General features: G+C 42.6%; 1 pseudogene; it reads right to left on the bottom strand.

Annotated features, from left to right (window-relative positions):
- Nucleotides 1–1439: 1439 nt before the first annotated feature.
- On the bottom strand, nucleotides 1440–7571 carry LOC118887812 (annotated as a pseudogene).
- Between the last annotated feature and the right edge of the window lie 10947 nt (nucleotides 7572–18518).

Here is an 18518-nt window from a genome sequence, read left to right as displayed (position 1 = left end):
TTCCTTAAAACTAGTTTCTGCCTTGATAACCTCTTTTTAATTTTTTAATAGAAATAAGTTTTATTTTTAATTTTCCAAAGTAAAAAAGCTGTTAACAAGACTTTTAGTTGATATCTAGTTACCTCATACAGCTTTTTTTTCTTTCTTGAAAATACTAAAATACACTTGCACTGCATTCTTTAGAAGTTAGTCTAGGGCCTTGCCTGGTGGCACAGTGGTTAAGAATCTGCCTGCCAATGCAGGGGACACAAGTTCGAGCCCTGGTCCGGGAAGATCCCACGTGCCACAGAGCAACTAAGCCCGTGTGCCACAACTACTAAGCCTCTGCTCTAGAGCCTGCAAGCCACAATTACTGAGCCTGCGCACCACAACTACTGAAGCCCGCGCACCTAGAGCCTGTGCTCTGCAACAAGAGAAGCCACCGCAATGAGAAGCCCGCGCACCACAACAAAGAGTAGCCCCTGCTCTCTGCAACTAGAGAAAACCTGCACGCAGCAATGAAGACACAACACAGCCAAAAATAAAAATAAATAAAATAAATTTTAAAAAAAGAAATTAGACTAGAAGATACTTGCATTTAACAAGTTCTGTGAGGAACATTCTACCACATCCATGTTTTTTGTGATACTGGAAATATTGAATGATATTACATATCAATTGAATTCTCTTAGAAGAAAAACTAACACAAGTGAAATAACTAGTTCTCTAATCTTTGGTTCTGTTTCCACAAATAAAACCTATCACTTTTCACAATGAGAAAGCAAAAAATAATATACAAACCAAAAGATCTAACCTGAAATCATTTATCCCCTTTATCAAGATAACAGGTTAAGTGCAGGAGATCAACATAACAAGAATTGTTACTGGTTTTTCTTTAACCATTTAACTAACTGTGGTTCAAAGATAATAAATAACAGCAATGTACAATCCATGAGAGTATATAAATTCTGTATCACATGTTCCCTATTTTATAAGGAAAGAAAATAAGTTTCATGTGTAAGAGGAAGAACAGTGAAACATATTAATAAAAGGCAATTTTGCTATCATCACTGTTCAAGAAGTACCCACAGTAACCTTCTAGCAAACAGTTGCTGCCCATGCCCCAAAATGTGAGATTAGGTGATTCTAAGTAAACACCAGGAAAAAAATTACAACACTTTTTGTCCTCATTCATATTGCTCTCCTAGCCCCAGAAATTCAGATTAAATGGATTTTGCTGATCATTTCTCTCTATTCTAACAACTTAATGTAAATGAAAAGCAACACTCATTTTTAAGTAAAAATCATAACACTGTTTTTGAAACTGGAAATGGGATTCTCATCATATAAGAGAATAAGCTAAAGAGCAAATTCTTGTATCTAGACAATTATTTACCATAATCAATTCAAGTGTAACTTGAAGTTCTTAAATTATTTATTTTCAACTCAAGTAAAGACAATTAGGCCACTGCAGTCATTTCCTTGTCCGTGTCACCTGATTCATCTTTCAGTTCCAATTCCCCTAAATCTCTATCTACAGCCGTAACAGTTTTCTTCTTGCACTTCTTAGGCATTGCATCATTAGCACAGATTTTTCTCATTTCAATGTTTGGCACCTTCTTCAGATCAAAATGCTATTCCCTAAGAGTTTTCAGATTACCTGCATTTAAAATGTCTGGAATCTCAGGCCGTATCCTTCATACTGAGGCCGATCTCGCTCCATGGTCTGCTTGATGACCGTCTCCCGGGAACAGTGCTGCCTTCCTGGCCTGTCCTTCATGCTGTTATGTAACTCAATCTGCTCCAGGTCACTGCTGAATCGAGTTAAATACCTTTCAGTTAATGCGCAAGCATCTCTCTTTGAATACCCTACTTTTGGGGGATCAAGATGATTTTGAAACCACTGCAGTTTTTCACCAATAAGGTTGAGACGCAACGCCTTTTCATTCTTCAGTTTTTACTTTTTTTCTTGCTTGTGGGTCTCTCTCGTAATTTGAGCCGCTTTTCTACTATACAGGTGGATGACTTTTTTTCTTGTCCTGCACTTTTTCCGTTCGGTACTTCTGGTATGGCGACGTCCCCGCGGTCCCGGGCCCCCAAGCCCACACAGCCGGCACATCTCCGGCCCAGCACACGAGGGGCGCGATCCCTCTTAAGTTAGTTTCAGGTGGCTGATTGCTCTTTGTTTAAAGTATTAATGAATTTAAACTTTTTATTACGAACATTTTCAAACATAGTAGGAAGAACTATATAACGAATCCCCTTGCACCCAATGATTAAAGCACGGCCAGTCTTGTTACTTCTATATCTCCATGCACTCCTCCAAATTATTTTGAAGCAAATTGCCATATATTTTCATCTGTAAATATTTTAGTGTATACTTCTAAAAGACAAGGTCTCCCCTTTTAAAATAACCACAATACCATCATCACACACCTCCAAGCCAACAATTACTTAATGTCATCATACGTTCAATGTCATATGTCTATATATGTAGTATCATTTATCTACATTGCTCTGATCGTCCTAATTGTTCTTTTTTTTTGATGTTTTTTTTTTGTAGTTAGTTATTGTGGTGGATTTTAAATTTTTTTCTGAAAATTCCTTGATGCTCTTCCCATCAAAATGTAAAATTGAATTCTCCTTGCCTTGGGAGAATTTCTAACAAATAGAGTACAACAGAAGTGATGTTACGTGACTTCTGTGGCTGTCATAGAAGGTGGTACAGCTTCCACTGGCCATCTATCTATCTATCTATCTATCTATCTATCTATCTATCTATCTATCTACCTACCTACCTACCTACCTCTTAGGGCTCTGGCTCTTGGAACTCAGCAGTCGGGCTGCAGGCAAGACATGGGTGGGTGGTCTGGCTCTAGACCCAGAGGAGGTCCCAGGGGACAGCCAGAATCAACCGTTAGACGTGTACTGATTCCAGCCCCCAACCTTCAAGCCATCCCAGTTAAGTGAGTGGAGCAGAGATGAATTGTCCTGCTGAGCCCTTCCCAAACTACAGATTCATGAGCAAATGTAATGTTGTCATTGTTTGAAGACACTAATTTTGGAGTGATTTGTTATGCTAGTAAAGATAGCTGGAACAATTATTTTGTCATTTATGTCTCTTTTAATCTGTAGTTTTCTCTTCCATCTTTTTCTTTTCCCTTGCATCTTTTTTTTAAAAACTGAAGAACTGGGTTTTTTTGTCCTGTAAGGTTTCTCACAGACTGAACTTTGCTAATTTCATCCCTCTGGTATTATTTAACATGTTCTTCTTCACCCTGTATTTTTGAAAATAAGAATTTAAATTTAGAGGCTTGATCAGAGTCAGCTTTTTTTTTTTTTTGTCTTGACAAGGCCACATCACAGATGGTATGTTGTGTTTTATCAGGAAGCAGGTGATGCTAGTTGTTTTACTGTGATGTTAGCAGTCATAGAGGATCATTGCCGAGCTCCATTAATTCAGTGTTGAAGAATGGTGATACAGGTATTCTAATTCTAACATCATTTATTCATTAGCTGGAATACTTTTATGAATAGAAATTTCCCCTCACTGTGATTTGTTTAATGTGAGGTATATTTTCTATAGGAAAGGCAGAATTAGTTTTGATTCTTTCCCTTTCTTTACCAGTTATTAAATTAATGAATTGGTATACTAGCAATCCCCAAAGGTGGTTGATAAGGTGTGTTTTTAATCTTTATGAATTTATGGATTTAAAACGATTTGTGTTGTAGTCTACTGTGACCATCATCCTTATTGATGTTAAAAATGTCCCATCTTTGACCTGTCAGAGCCAATTCAAATTAGTTTCCAAGATCTTTGATAGACTCCTAGCAGTTTTTGAGAGCTTCTTTAAGACTTAATCTTAAATCTTCTTTAAGATTTTTGAGAGATTCTGGCACGACAAGACATTCCAGGAAAATTTGAACATTTTCTGCCCCAGTCCTGGAATCAGTCTTTTCTCAAAGGAGCCCTAATCATTTTTAGCAGATACAAGTATTTATACACCACAATCTGAGCTCTTAAGGTTCTCATTGCTATTGATTAGTCATTATTTCCAAGTGTTTTCAGTAAACTAAAATATATTGAATGAAAAATTTAACTCAAAATGAATCATAGGCCTATATGTATAACCTAAAACCATAAAACTTCTAGAAGGAAGCAAAGGAGACTATCTCTGTGACCTTGGGTTAGGCAAAGTTTTCTTAGATACAACATCACAGCATGATCCATAAAGGAAAGAACAGATGAATTCGAATTCATCAAAATTAAACATTTCTGTTATTTAAAGTCATTGTTAAGAGAACTGAAAATCAAGCCACAGACTGGGAAAAATATTTGCAAATCATAGAGCTGGTAGAGGACTGGTATCTAGAATATATAAATAGCTCTTAAAAAGTAACAAGAAAACAAATAATACAATTTTTTAAATATGCAAAAGATTTGAACAGATACTTCACACCCCCCCCAAAGCTATATGAATGTCAAATAAAGCATATGAAAAGATGTTCAACATCAGTAGTCAAAAAGGAAATACAAATTAGAAGACTGACCATACTAAAGTGTTGGTGAGAAAGTAGAGGAACTGAAACTCTCATACACTGCTGCTGGGAACATATAATTATCATGTCATCCAGCTATTCCATTGCTAAGTATTTACCCAAGAGTAAAGGAAATATATGTCTATACAGAATCTTATACATGAATGTTCATAGTAGTTTTATTTGTAATAGCCAGATGTTCATAAACAGGTGAATGGATTTGAATGGGTTAACAAATTGTGATATATTTGTACCGTGGGGCACTACTCAACAATAAAAATGAAAGAACTACTGATATATAGGGACTTCCCCGGCAGTCCAGTGGTTAAGACTCTGCGCTTCCACTGCAGGGGACGCGGGTTCCATCCTTGGTGGGGGAACTAAAATCCCACATGCTGCTCAGTGCGGCCAAAAAATTTTAAAAAAAAAGAACTACCGATATACACAACATGAATGAATCTCAAAATAATTATGCTGAGTAAAAGAAGCTAGACAAAACAGTACATACTCTATGATTCCATTTGCATAATATACTAGAAAATGCAAACAAATCTTTACTGACAAAAAGATCAGTGGTTGCCTGAGAGGGAGGGATTACCAAGGGTCACAAGGAAACTTTTGCAGGTGGTAGATACGTTCACCATCTTGACTGTGGTGATGATTTCACAGGTGAATACAGATGTCAAAGCTTCTCAAATTGTACATTTTAAATATGTGCAGTTTATTGTTATGTCAATTGTACCTCAAGTTTTTAAAAAAGATATGAAAGGAGTGATAAAGAATGAAAAAGTCATGGGGGCTAGTGAATTAGAGGTCTTGAAATCAGAGAAGTATAGAAGGAGATGGTCTGCGGGCAGGAAGTATGAAGTCAGTGTCTCAGTCGCAGTGCATTTTCGGGTAATGCAATGACTTGGGTGTGACCATGTGAGTAGGTGGCCAGGTGAAATGAGAATATTGCTGTACAGGAGGACTATTCGCTCACTTCTTAAGCAGAAGTCTTGCTTTATGTTCTGAAAAAGGGAGGTTTTCCTTGCCACCCTGCCTAAATAGATTACTCTGTGATCCAGCAATTCCATTTCTCAGAGTTTATTCTAAGGGAATAAAGAAGTGCCCAAGAATGTGTGTACAAATATGTTTATTATCAAAGTTTCGTATGATCAAAAATTGATATCTAAGTGTTAAACAAGAGGATTGGTTAAATAAATTATATCTATTCTTCTGAATACTATGCACTCATTAAGAATGAGAAGATAAATGTCAGTTTAGTGACCTGTAAAGTGAGGCAGAAGCATAAGGTGGGGTTAAGTACGTGGACCCTGCTACTTCTTACATGTGTGGCCTTTGGCAAGTCACTTAATGTTCCTAGGATTGAGCTTCCTCATCTGTAAAATGGGATATCAATCAAGTGTTACCTCATTGAGCTATTATGAGGATTAAATGAGTTAACATATGTAAAACACTTTAGAATAGGGCTTGGTACATAGTAAGCACCATATTAAGAGTTAGCTATTATTATAATATTTATGATGCCTTAAGTGAAAATTAGGTTACAAAACAGTATGTACCATAGGACTCCATTTTTCTAAGCAAATTACATTAAAAATTAATATATATTTATATTCAGAAAAGTCTGGAAGGATATGCTTCTAAGACATCTCTGAGTGATGGGATTACAAATAACATTCATTTTTTATTTATATATTTTAACTTTTTATTACATTCATATAAAAAACTACTTTTATTTAAAGACTATGTATTAGGTGGTTCTCAGTGATCGGATTTGCATAGCTTTTGGAGAAATAAACTTTAAAAGAAAAATACTAAAATAAATCATTGTTAACTTTTATTTTAAAAGTTTTATCAACGAAGATTACATAGCAGCATTATCTAATGAAAATTTGTGACCATCTTAAGAGTCCAACAATAAGGGAATCATATCAATTTAGTGGAATATTATGATCCATTAAAATGATTGTTATTAATACCAATACCAAGTAGTATACTTATGCAACCAGGGAAATACTTATATAATAAGTGATAAAAGAACACAAAATTCCATGCATGTAAGCCAGGGATAATATGAAAGACTGAAAATAGTGATTTTTTAGGAATGGTAGGAGGTGGGCAATTTTGGATTTCTTCATACTGGGATGGCAATAACACGGGAAGGAATACTTTTTCATTTTTTGTTCCTAGGAGCCTGTCTTCCTTTGCCTAGGACCCTGGAGACATGGGAGCTTCGATTGAGTACATTGTCAGTAAACGCATCTGGCTCTTCCAAGGAGTCCAGACTGTAACAATGACCATTACTATCACAGCTAATGGTTGTGGCATGCTACCTGGAACTGTACTATTCTAAGCACTTTATGTCTATCTTGTCATTTAATCCTCATAACAATTCAAACAGGTAGGTTATTTTTATTTTATTTTATTTTTTATTATCATTATCACCTTCGTTTACAGTCTCGGTGAGCATCAGTAACCTGCCCAGCCCAGGGCACACATCTGGTAAGGGCTGCAGGGGTCCATGTGCTCGGTGCCTTGACCCCTGCTGCAGGGGCTGCCTTCCCCCATGCCGGCTGCTCCCATCACCCCTTCATTCTCGTCCCCCAGGGGCTCTGGCCCCCAACCCCGAGGAGGTAATAAGCACCCAGAGCGGGGCCCAGAGGGAGGGAGGCTGCTGGGGCCCAGAGGAGCCTCCAGGGTCCGCGCGCCCGGAGCCAACTGTACCGCCTGAGCCTTGCGGAGAATCGAGAGTTGCAGAACTGCGTCCCCTCCGAGCAGGTAGTCCTCTGCGCAGAGGGGAAAGCTTGCTCATCGTGGGGCCGGTGAGGACAGGGAGACGAAGGAACGGGTAGGAGGGAGGGACTGGTTCGCAGGCTTTCTTAGGACCGGAAAGCCATGCGCGAGGACGCGGGCGCCACCAGCCGCTCAAGAGCAGTCGCGGCCGGCGAGGCTGCGGGGAGGCCAGGTCCCAGGCCCCGGGTCCGGCGGCTCTGCACCGACACTGCGGCCTCGCCTTTCCTGGTGCCGGGCAGGTTCCTCCCCGGCATCGCTGACGCCGCCGGGGACCTGGCTGGCCCAGGCTTCTTCAAGTATCTGATGTGTGCGTGTTGGGGAGGAGGGCGCCGGGGAGGCAGTATTTCCAAAGTGCAGTCATCTCCGCCCCCCGACCTGCTGTCGGGGATCTTGGTCTTCAAGTGAATCCGCCTCTGTCGGTGGCCCGCGACTCCAAGGTTATCCAAGCCTGGGCAAGCTGGGATTCCAGAGGGTTCCAGAGGATCCCGGGGAAAGGCGTCCCCGTGTTTCTACTCACAGATGCGGGCGCCGAGCCCAGCAGTTTGTAGTGCGCGCACTGAGCTTTCTGGGGCTGCCTTCTCCCCTTCTCCATCAGCTGTGGGTCCCAGCAAGACCTCGTAGTAAAAGAAAATTTGCGAGGTTGTTCCGGATCTTCCCTGGTCGGCAAGTGGCTGCAGACGCACGAGGAGAAGCCTGGGCCCTGGGCGCATCTTCCAGGAAACCCCGTTCTCCGCAGGCAGAGATGGCCCCAGGCTCGGCTCCAAATCCCTTGTGTGTGTGTGTGTGTGTGTGTGTGTGTGTGTGTGTGTGTGTGTGTGTGTGTGCGCGCGCGCGCGCGCGCGCGTGTTGGGGGGCCCAGGGTTGGAAGGACGCCCAACTCGAGCTGAGGAAAGTCGCGAATGGGTTTCCACGGTGGGGAAGCGCGCAGCCTCCCGGACGGAGCGGACCTAGGAGAGCCGGGCGGTACCCGGGGCCGAGCATCCGACCGCGAGCGGCGGGGTCACCTGGCCAAGCACCAGCCAGCGGGTAGAGGGGAACCCAGAGGTGGGAGAAAGGCGTTCTTTACCTAGGAGTCGGCCTGAGTCCCTGGTCTAAGGCTGGGGCTCCGGTCCCTGGGCAAGGCCTGGAGGGCTGACCCGCTGTGGGATGCGGCGTAGGCGCCGTGGTGGAGGATGGACTCGGAACTGCTCCTGAGCGCCCCCAGCAGGCCTTCGCCTTCGCTCGCGATTCCACTCCTGCCGGGGCTCTAGGGCCTTCCTGGCGAAGCCAAATTCTTGGCTCGCCTACTCCTCTCCCGTGGACATGTAACAGGGACCCTCGCTCCACACCGTGATTTGGGAGTTAAGCGCCATTCTCTCGCTTAGCTCACCACACTCCAGCCACACCGGTCTTCTTCCAGTTCCTCCAATATAAACAGGTCTTCCAGTCTCAGGGCCTTTGCACAGTCTCTACTGCCCAGTAACGCCGTCTCTGCTTTTTGCAAGGTCAGTTCTTTCTCATCGTGTGTGTCGCAGATCTCAGCTTAAATGTCGCCCTCCTGCCAAAGACTTGTATGCAACCCTCCTACAAAGTAAGGTCTCCCTTCCCCCCACAAATATATTTTATTTCCTTTCCTTCTTGTTTCCTTTATGCTTCTGGCCGCACTTTGTATTTATTTTGCTTTATTCTCTGACTTTGCCAGGTTAACGTAAAATAGCGCAAGGGACATATTTGTCTTGTCAAGTGGGCACATAAAAATATCACAAATATTTGTGGTAGCATTTTTAAAAAAATAAATTTATTTATTTATATTTGGCTGCATTGGGTCTTTGTTGCTGCATGCGGGCTTTCTCTAGTTGAGGTGAGCGGGGGCTACTCTTCGTGGCCGTGCGTGGGCTTCTCATTGCGGTGGCTTCTCTTGTCGCCAAGCATGGGCTCTAGGCGCACGGGCTTCAGTAGTTGTGGTACGTGGGCTCACTAGTTGTGGTGCATGGGCTCCGTGGCATGTGGGATCTTCCCAGACCAGGGATCGAACCCGTGTCCCCTGCATTGGCAGGCGGATTCTTAACCACTGCGCCACCAGGGAAGTCCCTGTGATAGCATTTTTATTAACTAATCGCCTCCTTGCTCCATAGAACATTAGAACCAGAATACGCCTCCTGGACAAGGCAGTTCTGCAGAAATCTGTGCTACTTGCAGCAGCCCCAATCTGTCAAGGTAGAGGGTTGGCATCTAAGTGTGATCTTCGTTCCCTGAATCCTCCCTCAGAGCCAAAGACAGGTACCTCTGCCGGGCAGGATTCCCGGGCCCTCACACAGGGTTTTACGGTATCAATGAAAAAAATGCGAATGGCAATCAAGAAGAACTCGAGCTATGAGACAGAGAAAAGAAGGTTAGAACTGGGGGGAGAATGGTGTTGAAAATGGTACTGGGGTCAAGATGAAAAGAGCTCGTTTGGTTGCATGAGAATGCTAATGTCCTTAGCGCTACTGGACCGTACAGCTTAAACCATGTAAACTTTATACAGTATAGCACAGGGAACTCTTCTCAATACTCTGTAATGACCTATAGGGGAAAATAAAAACAAGTGGATACATGTATATGTATAACTGATTCACTTTCCTGTACAGCAGAAGCCAACATAACATTGTAAATCAACTAGACTCCAGTAAAAATTGCTTTAAGGGGCTTCCCGGGTGGCGCGGTGGTTGAGAGTCTGCCTGCCGACGCAGGGGACACGGGTTCGAGCCCTGGTCTGGGAAGATCCCACATGCCGCGGAGCGACTGGGCCCGTGAGCCACAATTGCTGAGCCTGCGCGTCTGGAGCCTGTGCTCCGCAACAAGGGAGGCCGCGATGGTGAGAGGTCCGCGCACCGCGATGAAGAGTGGCCCCCGCTTGCCGCAACTAGAGAAAGCCCTCGCACAGAAACGAAGACCCAACACAGCCATAAATAACTAAATAAATAAAAATTTTAAAAAAATTCCTTTAAAACATGTAAATTTTATACTATGTGTGTTTTACCACTACCAAAAAAAAAAAGTTACAGGGCAACAACACATCATCCATGAGAACTTTTAGGGGGTCTACCCTATCAGACCCTGAGCCGCTAACCTCCCCTTCCTACCAGGAAGTGCAGAAGCTCAATGACAGAATTTGGGTTTAGGACCTGTCTTATTGATGGTATGTTGATGTCCGAGGGATTGTCGATGTGGTGCTGGGGATGGAATTAGTATAAAGCTATGGGAAATTGGTGGGTTTTGGTGGAGGAGAGGTTGGAATGAGGTAGGCAGGGAGGAGAGGGTGTAAAGCTGGCCTGTGGGATGTCCTTCTCTGCCTCTGCTTTTTCCCAAGGGTCTCAGGGGCCCAGTGGGAGGGAAACTCATTCTACTCTATCAACAGCACGCTGCGAGGCTCACCCACATCGGCTCTCTCCCGTTTCCTGACATTTGAGACAGTAGGTGGTGCTGTTTAGCAAACTTGGGAGCAGGGAAGAAGAACCCTGAATTTTAAACTTGAGAAGTTGGGCAGCTGTGGCCTGGTAACTCTCTCCTTCCATCTGCCAGCACAGAGGAGGGTGGGGGAGATGGGAATCTTCTTCCTCTTTGACCTCTAAAGAACTCCTCAGCCGGCCCCAGGGAGGAGGAGGCCTGCGATCTGCTCTCAGGTGTACTTCCCACGTGTGTTGGCATCCCAGATGTCTTTGGAATGCGGTTCAGGTGAAGTCCTGGGTGGTGGCCACCTGCAGCTTGTCTGGGAGGGGTAAGGAAATTCAGAGGTGTTCTCACACCCCCCTCCACCACCCAGGCTGACTCACCCTGTACCCAGCTTAGGGGTAGCCTCGATGGTTCTGCCTGCTCCCCCTGGTCCGAGGAGCCCCCCTTTTCGTAGGAAGTTCAAACTGCTCTGAGGATTCTGCAACGCTGCAGTAAAACAGAGCAAACACTCGAAAGCCATCTCCTTAAATGTATTTTTAAATGTCGGGCTTTGGTCCAGTGAGTGCAGGTTCCAGAAAGCATGCACAGGGACCGGTCGGTGAACTGCAGTGCTTTCCACGTGGGTTAGGGCATCGGATTAGGTAAGAGGTCTCCTTCTGTCCTGGGAATCCGGATTTGATTGTTTCACTGGGCTTTGTCCCCAACAATGACAGGATTCTGGGGAATGAAAACAACACTGGTTTGACAGCTTCAGCAAGTTTTAAAAAGCCCAGCAGGACAGAGCCCCGCGTGCCTTTGGGGCTCCTGGGCTGCCGCTCACTCTTAGCACACTTTCATGCCCTCACCCTTGTTTCTCCTCTGCCTCGCCTTTCCCCTGCTCTTCTAATTTATGTTCTTTAACTCCATTATGTGGTTTTGCAAGCAGCCTTAAATCCTTTTGGAAACAGGGCAGGGTACAAATAAATAGAAAAACATGGCTCTAAAAGGTTAGATGTTCTGATATTGGCTGAACCTTGTGCTAATATAAGAAAATGACTCCAGGGCTTCCCTGATGGCGCAGTGGTTAAGAATCCGCCTGCCAATGCAAGGGACACGGGTTCAAGCCCTGGCCCGGGAAGATCCCACATGCCGCGGAGCAACTAAGCCGGTGCGTCACAACTACTGAGCCTGCGCTCTAGAGCCTGCAAGCCACAACTACTGAGCCCACGTGCCACAACTACTGAAGCCCACGCACCTAGAGCCCGTGCTCCGCAACAAGAGAAGCCACCGCAATGAGAAGCCTGCGCACAGAAACAAAGAGTAGCCCTTCCTCCCCGCAACTAGAGAAAGCCCGCACGCAGCAACGAAGACCCAACGCAGCCAAAAAATAAATAAAACATAAATAAATTAAAAAAAAAAAAAAAAAGAACTGTAACGGTACCTGGAATTTTCTTTACAGAAGCAGATGATATATATATACGCACAGACACATAATACATATATACACATGCAAGATAATAGAATTAGGAATTAAAGTAATAGAGGAATGATTCTTTGTGTTACGTATACAATTTTAGCTGTTGGTCATGGGTGTCTTAAGGTATGTATGGAAGCAAATCTGACCGCTAGTAGATGGAATGAATGAATGTGTCTTAAGGGAGAAGAAATGTAAGTCCATCCATGCATTGAATGCAGAATTAGGGGAAACAGTGAAATTTAGATGTGGTCCTACCCTTTATTTATCTTTTTTTTTTTTTCCGGCTGCACCGGGCAGCTTGTGGAATCTTACTTCCCCAACCAGGGATTGAACCCAGGCCATGGCAGTGAAAGCACAGAATCCTAACCGGATGCTAGGGAATTGCTGGTCCTACCCTTTAGAAGTTCATGAAGGGTAGACATGGTTAAATAATGCTAATATAAAGCAGACTTTGATCAACATTGTTACAATTTAAAAAGGAGTTCAGGATCACTATGTGTGAAAAAATAATAGTAACACAAATAAGGAAAGTTATCAGTAAATACAAGCAAATTACATGTATACAGGTATATAGCGGGTATGTATATACATGTGTGTAGATATGTAGCAGCTGCCCATTCACATACATGCCATATTTTCCACTGTATTCCAAGTATCCAGTAGACAAGGATGATGTTATTTGGGATGAATTCTTGTACTACTTCCATCTTTTTTTCCAGCAATATATATATTTTAAAGTATACACTACAAACAAATGGAGTTTATTCCAGTGGTGTAAGACTTGTTCAATATTTGAAAATCCATGAAGATAATCCATCATATTAACAGAGTAAAAAAAATCACATTGTATTCATTATATCAATTGGTATGTATTTCGGGTAGAATTTCAAGGAAGTATAGAGTGTTCATGACAGTGTTTACAGGTAGCAAAGTGTTCTCAGATTTATAAAGGCCCTGGGGAGGGGCAATTAAATATATGGTGCTGTCATGAAAATGCAGCCTCAGGGTAAAGATGAAGCCAACTTTCATCTTTTCTGTGAAAGGGCAGGGCTTTTAAGAATTTTAAAGTCATTTTTTTCCACAGTAGCCTCATAGGGAACCCTTGGCTTGATTCTACGTCTGATGAAGGAAATACATTTCCAGTCCAGACCTCTCCCTTGAGCTCCAGACCCATATATCCACCAGTCTGTTTACCATCCTCTTGGGTGTCTCAAATGTACCCAGAGCTCAACATGTCCAAAATGGAAACCTGTCCTTCTTCCAGCGTTCCCTAGCTCAGTTAACGGCATCATCGCCCACACAGTTATGCAAGCCAGGAACCTAGAGCCAGATTATCATCTCCCTGAGGGCGGGCACCTGCCTGTCTTGTTTTCTGCTGTATCTTCAAGCACTAGAACAGTGCACGGCACAGAGTAGGTATTTAATTACTGCCTGCAGTCTCTAGACTGCATTCACTTCCCTCCTTCTCCACCATTACTACTCAGTCCACCTGACATAACTTCTCACTGGCACTAATGAAATAGCCTTCTAACTAGTCTCCCTTGACCCATGCTCAGCCCTACCTCTATCTGTCTTCCACTCTAGTCAGTGATCTTCTCAAAACACAGATCTGACCCTAAGAAAAGTGTTCTTGCCATGGCCTCTGAGGCTGTGCACGGTGTGTATCTTAGCACTCTTCCAGCCTCCTCTCACACCATGATTGCCCTTGCTCTTTAGATCCAGTCAAGTTAGCCTTTTTTACAATGCCTCCCATCACTTGCTCTCTCCTGCCACAGGGCCTTTGCACATATTGCTTTCTCTGCTTGGACCATTCTTCACCCACTTAACTTCTACTCATCCTCCAGATGTTACTCTCAGAGAAATTTATAGAGTATTAGGTCCTGTAGGTGCTGAGGAGACAGACTGTATTTGATGGAGAAGTGATAGTCAAAACCACTTGAAAAATGCTGACAAGAGATATCTCCACAGCACCGATCATGGTTTCATTTTTACATTTGTTTGTAAATTACTTTCTACACAAAGTTTTTCACAACTTGTAAGAAGTTTTTACTTGTCTTCCTATATGAGACCAAAGCTCTAGTCAAGGACCATTGACACATGTAACCATTTCTCCCTTTCTTTATGAATTTTTGGAAAGTATCATCAAATATGTTTACCTGTATTTTTTTTCTCTTGGATATAAATTCTCAGAAGAAGATCTTACTCTGTTTTTGGATTAACCTTTATAAAGATCATTCCCAGTACAATATGAATGTTTAATTATGCTTAATAAAAATATCTCATGATGATAGACCTTGAGGTCCTCCTTACTTTATAAATGCTCTGTAGGATGGTTTAAGTGTAGTTCAGCCTGTTCATTGTTTGGAAGATTCAATATTGTAAAGATGTCAAATTTCCCCAAAATTAATCTACAAACTCAATGCAATCTCAATCAAAATTTGAGTTTGTTTGTTTTTTTAAGAAATGAACCGTGGATTCTAAAATGTTGTGAAAATGCAAAGGGCCAAGAATAACCAAGAAATCTAACCAAAGGAAGGACAAGGCTGAAGGCTTTACATTACTAGATACCTAGATGTATTATAAAGCTATGATAATTAAGATGGTGTGGCATTGATTCAAGAAGAGACTAATAATGCCCTCTAAGTCCATCCATGTTGCTGCAAATAGCATTATGCTAAGTGAAATAAGTCAGACAGAGAGCGACAAATACTGTATGATATCACTTATATGTGGAATCTAAAAAATACAACAAACTAGTGAATAAAACAAAAAAGAAGCAGACTCACAGATATAGAGGGCAAAGTAGTAGTTACCAGTGGGGAGAGGGAAGCAGGGAGGGGCAACATAAGGGTAGGGGATTTAAAAGAGGGTTATTATGAGATTATATGAAATCACGTGTGTGAAACTTTGGAAAATTGTAAAGCACTGTAGAATTTAAAGAATCTTTCATTCAATAAAAAAGTAAAATAAATAAATAAAAATATTCAAAAAATTAAAAAAAGAATAGATTAATAAACCAATGGAACAGAACAGAGTTCAGAAGCAAATCCACACATCACAGGGACACTGTAGAGCTGGTGGGGGAAAGCTGAGTTTTTTTAATAAATGGCACTGGATCTGTGGGATATACTTACAAAAAAAAAAAAAAAAAAGAATCTTGACCTCTATCTGATACTATATGGTAGGGAAAATTTTCTGCTTCAGGGAAAACTGCATTTTCTGTAGCATCTCCTCTGATTTTGAGTTTATGGCAGCTATTTTATAACTCTGCAACTTGTAGGGAGTTCCTTGGAGGCCCAGTGTTTAGGACTCAGCATTTTCACTGCTGTGGCCCAGGTTCAATCCCACATGCCATGCTGTGGAGCCAAACCACCCCCCCATACACACACAAAAATACCTCTGTAACTTGTAGATAACTGATAGCAGTGCCAAGCTCATAAAAATAAATTCTGTCTGGTAGAGGAACACACCCCCAACCATGGAAAAACCAGTTTTGCCTCAGTTTGCACATTTATTTCAATATTCCTTTTTTTAAAAAAATTATTTATTTGGTTGCACCGGGTCTTAGTTGCAGCAGGCGGACTCCTTAGTTGTGGTATCCGAGCTCTTAGTTGTGGCATGCACATGGGATCTAGTTCCCTGACCAGGGCTCAAACCTGGTCCCCCAGCACTGGGAGCAGGGAGTCTTCTCCACTGCACCACCAGGGAGGTCCCTATTTCAATATTCCTGATCTATACATGTGTCTATTCTTTGGATTCACCTTGGAACAGGCTGAAACACCTTACCACTTTTCCTTCTTAATAAGTTAAATAAAAATTTAACATGTGTTCATTTTTATATCTGTATGAGTCATGGTTTTATCTTATTTTGGAGGATTATCTTTTCACAATAAAGTTAATCCCAGATGGATTGCTAACCTAAATGTGAACGTAAAGCAGTACAGCTGCTAGAGGATTATAAAGGAGACTATATTTATGACTTTGAGGCAGGAAAGTTTTCTTAAACAGGACACAAAAGCACTAACCATAAAAAATTGATAACTCAGATTTCATTAAATGTAAGAATTTCTTTTCACCCAAAAACACCACTAAGATAGTGAAGAGGCAAGCCACAGAGTGGGAGAGGATATTTGCTTGAGATTTTTTTGGACAAAGGTATAATATACGCATATATATTATATGTATGCTATGAATCAATAAGACAGACAACTGAAAAGAAAAATGGACAAAAGAAGTGAACAGGCATATCACAAAAGACCATATCCTGATGGCCAATAAACAAGCACACAAGCCCCTTAGTCATCAGGGAAATACAAATTAAAACCATTTCACAGCCACCAGAAGAACAAAATAGGAAAGACTGACAATACCAACGTTGACAAAGATGTGGAGAAACAGGATCTCTCAGACGTTGTGGATGGAAGGATAAATTGGTATCACTACTTTGGAAAATGATATGGTGCTCTCTCAGTGCTAAACATATATCCACCCCGTGACCCAGCAATTCCATTCTTAGGTGTGTGTGTATGTTTATGCATATGTACCAAAAGACATATGAGAAGGTACAGCAAATTTATTCCTAATAGGCCTCAGTTTCCAGTGGCTGCCGTACTTGGTGGTTTAAAGCAACAGGAGTTTATTCTCTCGTTGTCAGTTCTGGAGGCCAGGAGTTCAACTATAGAATGAAAAATAGGTTGTGGTATAGTCACACTGTGGAATACTACAAAACAATAAAGATCAATACATTACTGCTGCACGAACACCATTGGTGAATTTCCTAAACATAACATATTGAGTGAAAGAAGCCAGACCCTGGGGAATTTCCTGGCGGCCCAGTGGTTAGGACTCTGCACTTCCTTTGCAGGGGACACGGGTTTGATCCCTGATCGGGGAACTAAGATCCTGCATGCTGCGCAGCACAGCTGAGAAAAAAAAAAAAAAAGTAAAGATGCCAGACCCCAAATAAATACCTAATATATGATTCATTTACATAATGTTCAAAAATAGCAAGACTAATCTTTGGCGATAAAAGTCAAGGTAGTGGCTACCTTTTGAAAGGAGGGAAGCCTAGTGACTGGCGGTGAACCAAGGGGAAATTTCCGCAGGTGCCAATCCTGTTCTATTTCTTGATCTGGATGGTGAAAGTTCACCAGGCTGGAAACTTTTGTGCACTTTTCTGCATATAATGTTTACAGTACATTTTCCTTTCCTTGATTATAGCCATGCTGTAATGCTATAATAAAGTTTGTTTTAAAAAATCTGTTCCTATGTTATATAAACACTTTTCTTCCTTTTTTTTTTTTTTTTTTGGCTGTGACGCTCGGCATGTGGGATCTTAGTTCCCCAGCCAGGGATCAAACCCATTCTCCCTGCAGTGGAAGGGCTTTATTCTGGTGCTCCCCCTTGGACCTTGCAAAGCATCAAGCGCTGGGGTTGGCTTGAAGCTTCCAGGTCTACATCACAATTCCTTAGGGTGTCAAAAGTCCACGTAGCCATCAGCTCTGTGCCATGTGTTGTGGCATCAAAAGGGAAGAGGAGTGAAGGGTTGATGGGGTTGTTTACATCCTCCTCTTGGCCAGCTCTGCTGTGGTGGGGTCTGCAGTGTTCCGGGGGGGCGGGGCAGTTGAGAAAGTGGAGGCTCATGGCTTCTCGGAGAGATGCCAGGAAGAGAACAAGATCCTGAGGGGCAGCTTCCAATGAGAGAATTCAAAGAGGAGTAAACACTCAAAACTTCTACTTTGCCCCTACGTGCCGTGAAGTTGATTCTGGAAAGGTGGAAAATGGCTCCTATGATGAACATGTATTTTTTTATACTCAGAAAGTGTAAACCTTATAAGTTATTTAATTAATTAATTAATTAATTTTTGGCTGCGTTGGGTCTTCATTGCTGCGCACAGGCTTTTCTCTAGTTGTGGCGAGCGGGGGATACTCTTCGTTGTGGTGCGCGGGCATCTCATTGCGGTGGCTTCTCTTGTTGCAGAGCATGGGCTCTAGGGGCGCGGGCTTCAGTAGTTGTGGCGCATGGGCTCAGTAGTTGTGGCTCGCAGGCTGTAGAGTGCAGCAGGCTCAGTAGTTGTGGTGCGTGGGCTCAGTTGCTCTGTGGCATGTGGGATCTTCCTGGACCAGGGCTCGAACCCGTATCTCCTGCATTGGCAGGTGGATTCTTAACCACTGCACCACCAGGGAAGTCCTAAACCTTATATTTTAAAAAGACAGTTATACAGGGCAGTGTTGGAGGTGGCGGTAGCAGGGATTAAATGGACTAATGCTGAAGGTTCAAGAGTCCTTTATGTCTCTTCTACTTAACTTGAGCTGCCTTCCATTGGCAAGG

Source organism: Balaenoptera musculus, chromosome 21 (genome assembly GCF_009873245.2).
Source record: "Balaenoptera musculus isolate JJ_BM4_2016_0621 chromosome 21, mBalMus1.pri.v3, whole genome shotgun sequence".
Taxonomy (NCBI): Eukaryota; Metazoa; Chordata; class Mammalia; order Artiodactyla; family Balaenopteridae; genus Balaenoptera; species Balaenoptera musculus.
This window is presented reverse-complemented; position numbering and strand designations above follow the sequence as displayed.